Here is a 5,838-nt window from a genome sequence, read left to right as displayed (position 1 = left end):
CTTTTTTTTCCTTGTTAAATAGTTGTTTATTGGAAAAAGTGGGCTGAGGAGGGGGTCACTAGATTCGCCAGAGAGCAACAATATCACACAAGTTAGGAGTGATGGGAGAGGTCAGCACAAAGCTCTGGAATCTCATCCTCTTTCTGGACTGTGAGAGATGGCCTGGAGTGTTAGGGCATACCCAGGTGGAAGGTCTTGACTTAGTAGTCACGGTTAGAGGCAAAGAGAGACTTGCTGGCTGCAGCTCCTGACTTTCCACTTGGAGTATACTTGCCTTGAGCAGCTTGGCTGTTAGCTGTGGCCCGTTTAATATATTCCTCTTGGCCAGCTTGGACATTTTCCTTCTTTCCACCCCAGGTCTTGAGGGCAGATGCCTACAAGGCTTGGCCATGAGAAAAGGTCAGGGCCCATGGCTTGTGCAAGGGGCAGGTGTTGATGGCATTGAGGTTGATGGAGGCATCCTCTTCACTCTGACCTGCAAAAAGGAAGGTAATACCAGTGAAAGCAGGAGGCATAGTCTGGCAAAGGGCAGTGACAGTTGCCATTGTGATCTCCTCATGTGAATACTTCTGGGTACAGGCATGGCCAGGGGTGACCATGTTAGGCTTCAGCAAGGTCCCTTCCAAATAGCCATGTTGGTCACTCAGAGCTTTGTAGACAATGGTCAGGACCTTGTCAGTGACATATTGACAGCACTTCAGGTCATGTTCTCTATCAGGGAGGATCTCTGGCTCCACAATGGGGACAGTGCCATTCTGCTGGCAGGTGCTGGCATTTCGGGCCAGCACATTGGCATTCTCCATGATGGCAAGTGGGGAAGGTGTATTATCCCCAGTCTTCAGTATACAACGCCGCTTGGCAGAGTCAGCTCCATCCTTCTTATACTAGGCACAGTGCTCATTCAGCCCATCCAGACCTTGGTTGGTAGTCTCACCATCGGTCCCTGCCAGGGGCACTACACCTTTATCCACCTTGATGCCCACAATGCCACCCTTTGCTATTTTATTTCTTTATGGGAAATAGGGTCAGTATATCTTGACTGTCGCTCACTAAGTTTGTGAAACTGAAAAGTTTCTAGTGTGCATTGAAACCTTGGGAGACTGGTCAGGTGCTAGTACATGTCTGTAATCTCTGCTAGTGGGATTCTCAGCCTTTGTAGTGCTAGAACCAATCTGATGTCTACAAGGATTCTGTCATCAGTAGCATCCTTCCACTCCCAGGGCTAGCAGGATGCCTAAGGAGGGATGAACTGACCCAGATCTGAAAAATGGAGCCAATTAAAACTTATCAACCAATCAGTATTGGAATCAGTGTGGGCACGGCCACTGCCCTTTCAGCCTGAACTACATAGGGAGAAACAGTCTCTAAAAAAAGAAGAAACCCAGGGAGGGAACGCAATAGAATTTTGAGATATTATTACTTACGTTGATTGGTAATAGTACTTGACATTTCTGTTGTGCTCTCTGATTCCTTAAGGAAAATTAGGGTACTTTCAGAGTATGTGCAAAACAAAATGTATTTAAAATTTTTATAAAAGTAAAAAGTTTTTATGTGAGTGTGTCTGGACCTGTGATTTCGTAAGTTTAATGAGGTCCCTCAAATCAACCATGTAATTGATTATGTGAAAACAATGTTTTGTTTTGTTTTGGACCTGTGATTTCATCAGCATAGAGAGCTTATTTTCTAGCAAACAGCTGTAATTTATATTGGCAAATAATGTGCATGTATTTTCCCTTCTTAATTTACTCCCCTATGGATCTGTTCACTGTTTTTGTGATTTCTGAGACCAAAACATGCTTGCCATTGCTCTACATATTTTGTCTTCATGGTTAGACTGTAAGCTTCCTAAGGGCGACCATTAATGAAAGTATTTGTTTCCACAGCACTTAGCACTATGCTTGACACGTAGTGCTTTTCATGCATTTATTTCATTGGTATATGTATTTTGGTTTGGATCTCTGATCTCAATGAACCCCACGGAAAATGGCCTTTGCACTGGAAGTGACAGAACAAAAATGATTAACATGTATTGATACCCAAGATAAATAAGGAGTTAGTGATGAAGTGGATGGAGTGCTATGCCTGGAGTCAGGCAGACTCAGCTTCCTGAACTTCCTGAGTTCAGATCTGGCCTCAGATAACTTACTACTTGTATGACCTGGGCAAGTCACTTAACTCTGTTTGCCTCAGTTTCCTCACCTGTAAAATGAGCTGGAGAAGGCAAATCACTCCCAGTATCTTTGCCAAGAAAACTCCACAACAGGTCACAAAGAGTTGGGCACCACTCAAAAATGACTGAATACTACCACCACTTAATGAATTCAAATCACCTCTAGTACTGAACTGGTAGATATGATTACTGGGTCACTGTCAGTGATACTCGAAAGATCATGGAAAAGGAGAAAGATAAATGTCCTGATTTTAAAAAAAAGGAACAGAATCTGCAAACCATAGGCAAATGAGTTAAACTTTGATTCTGGGGAATGTTATAGAATTGATTATTAAAGAGCTGTTTGGAAAACATCTAGAAAGGAAAGTGATTACAAAAAAAACAGCATTGCTTCATTGAAGTGACTAGGAGGCGCAGTGTATGGAGGAAGACCTGAGTTTGAATTCTCCCTCAGACACTAACTAGCTTTGTGACCCCGGGAAAGTTATTTAATCTCTCTCAGACTCACTTTTCTCTTCTGAAAATGAAGGTGTTAATAGCATCTACCTCCCAGAGTGATTGTAAGCATCAAATGAGATAATATTTGTAAAGTGCTTTACAAACCTTAAGTACCATGTAAATGTTAGGCATTCTCAAGAAGTAGTCATGGGGATTAACTTCATTTCCTTTTTTTGATAGGATTGCTAAGTGGTAGATGAATGTTATAAATACAGTTTACCTTGAGTTCAGCAAAGATTTTGATACAGTGTCTCATACCTTTTATTGTGGAGATGAAGAGATATAGACCTGAAAATGCAAGCAGATGGATTGAGAACTGGGTGTGTGGCTGAATTGAAAATACTTGTTAATGGTTCGTTGTCATGCAGGTAGGAGGGCTCCAGTGCAGTGCTTCAGGAGTCTTGCTTGGCTCTGTGCTAGTGAAACATTTTTATTATTGACTGGAATACAGGCATAGATGGAATGGTCATCAACATTTCAGGTTACATAAAGCTGAAAGAGCTAACACACTGGATAATAGGATATCGAAAATATCTTGACAAGCTAAAACATCAGACTGAATATAGGAAGGTGGAATTTCATAGATGAGGGTTAGACAGTAGTTATTTTGAAAAAGATCTGGTTTTAGTGGACTGCAAGTTCAATATGGATCAGTGTGATTTAGGAGCTATAAGAGCTAATGTGATCTTGGGTTGCATTAGGCAAAGGATGGCTTCCCATCATAAGGAAGTGATAGTCCTATTGTACCCTCACCTAGTCAGATTTCATTATGTTCATTTCTGGGTACCACAATTTAAGGAGAACATTGACAAACTAGAGGGCATCCAGGATGGTGAAGGGTTTGGGGTACATGGCGTATGAAGATTAGGTGAAGGAACTGGCAATGTTTAGGCTAGAGAAAACTTGGGAGAGACATAGTAGCTGCGTTCAAATATTTGAGAAACTGTCATATGAGGAGGGGTTCATGCTAGTTCTGGTTTACCCAAAAAGGCAGAATGAGGAGCAGTGGGGTGGGAAGTTGCAAAGAAGCAAAATTGGCCTCAGTGGCAGGAAAAACTTCCTATCAATTGGTTCTGTCCCAGAGTGTAATGGGATGCTTTAAGAAGTGGTAGGTTTTCCCTCCTTGGAGGTCTTCAAGCAAAGGCTTTATCACCATTTGTCAGATACGTTGTGGACTAGGCAGCTACTGAGATCCTTTCCAGGTTGCAAATTCTATTATTCAGGTGAAATAGCGTTCTACCAATGCAGATTAACAACTGTTCTGCAATTTATAGTATTTTTTTTTTGACTAGGCAGTGGGGTTAAGTGACTTGTCCAGAGTCATACAGCTTGTAAGTGTTATATGTCTGAGGCTGTATTTGAACTCAGGTCTTCCTGAATCCAGGGCCAGTGCTATATCCACTGCACCATCTAGCTGCCCCCATGCAATTTATAGTCTTAAACAGTTGTCTAGGAGTTCTTGAAGGACAAGTGACTTATCAGGGGTCCTACAGCCAGCATGTGTCAGAGGCAAGACTTGAACTCAGGTCCTCCTGGTTTGAAGGCCACCCAGTATCCACCACCACGTTGCCTTTCTGGTCAAATGCCTGAACCCTTCATGTGCCCCTGGTTTGGGCCTGCTATTAAATATAAATGCAGTATGTCATGCTTAGAACTAACTGGAATTCTTTTTAGTCTGAAATGAATTAGTAACAAAGAAATAGATGTGGATTGACCATGTAAGAGAACCCAGACTTTTCATATACATATATACTTAGAGGTTCTTTGAATCTCTAAGTTGAAACCGTAAGGCCTTAGGTGTTTCTTTTCCTTTTTTTTTTTTTCTTTCTCTCTCCTTCCCCCCCCCCCCAGGACTTGAATGATTTCTTAGAAGTCTATCAACAATCTTCTGTATTTGATTCAGAGGAAGAACATTCAGATTTGGGCTGTGTCACCTATCGGTGTATGTCTCTTAAAGAATTTTTTTGTGAAGTTTAGAGGCAGATACAGAAAAGCAGGACAGTTTTGAGACTAATGTGTTGAATATATTCTACATTTATATATCATATAATTTATGAACTTATTATATCTTATATATTAATTTATATATTATATATACATAAGCTATATGTAATAGATTGTTATAATATAATATAATAGATATGTAATAGTTTCTTACTCTATCCTTGTGATGTTCTTTTTGTATATGAAAACATTTGATTATTGATGTTGGTCAAATTCAAAACAATCAAAAAAAAATTTAAAAAGGAAAAAAACCCTGAAAATACCTTCCTGTCTCTTAGTATTAGTGAGGCAGAAGGAATAGTTAAGGTTTTTGGAAAGGTAAATCTTCTTTTACTGCATAGTTTTGGGGGAAGCACCATTAATTTGTATATTATGTTTCATCAATTTCTTAGTAAGAGTGACAAATGGAAAGTTGTAATAGAATTAGTTTGTTTTCTGCTGTTTGAAAATATGACCTCTCAGGCCATTGTCAGGACTTCAATCTTGGTTTTCCCTTGATTCAGATTTGCTTCTTTCTCTTTGAAGTGTTTTTATTTACAAGGAAGCTATGAGGGTTAAGCTGGTAGAAATAAACTTTTTCCTTGGATAATCAATGCTTGTTTGATTTAATTGGGTCACATGAAGTGTAATTATGAGGTCCCAGTTGGTTTGTGTGCAAAAAGTTTAGATTCTCTGTAATTGGGAATGGTGGTAGTGCTATGCAGAGGAGTGGGCATATGTGTGCCTTGTAGATAGTATATGACTACCCTAAATGAAAAATCTTGTAAAAAGTTTCTGATGTAGAATGCTTTGTATTTTAAAGTAAAATTTTGTCACGAGTAGAAGGTAAGTTCTTGAGTTACAGCAAGAGACTGAAACTGTTGAGCTATGACAGGAGTCATTTTTCAGTGAGAACCTTTATTTTAAGTCAGTCACAACTTAATCTGAAAAATTCAATGCCTTGTTATATAATTTTGTTCTCATCCTCAAAGGGATTGTTTGAGTTGGTGACTAGTTTTAGAATTTTGAGCAATGTTAGTAGGAAAAGGAAATAGTAGAGTATTGGGCAGTTGTTTTTCCCTGGGTTTGTGCTTAGCTAGCTTCCAGTAGTTTACTTTTCCATTTTGTTTTTTGAGTAAGCTATGGAACCATTGAGAGGTCATGTGGCAAAATGAATGAGCCAGCTG

At 39.8% G+C, this 5,838-nt stretch overlaps 1 pseudogene; it reads right to left on the bottom strand.

The window, feature by feature from the left end:
• Positions 1–200: 200 nt before the first annotated feature.
• LOC114024066 overlaps positions 201–5,838 on the bottom strand; it is an 8,729-nt pseudogene continuing 3,091 nt past the window's right edge.

This window comes from Vombatus ursinus, unplaced genomic scaffold, assembly GCF_900497805.2.
Source record: "Vombatus ursinus unplaced genomic scaffold, bare-nosed wombat genome assembly UNPS02014820.1, whole genome shotgun sequence".
In the NCBI taxonomy this organism is placed as follows: domain Eukaryota; kingdom Metazoa; phylum Chordata; class Mammalia; order Diprotodontia; family Vombatidae; genus Vombatus; species Vombatus ursinus.
Note: the sequence above shows the minus strand (reverse complement) of the source record. Positions and strands in the feature narration are given on the sequence as shown.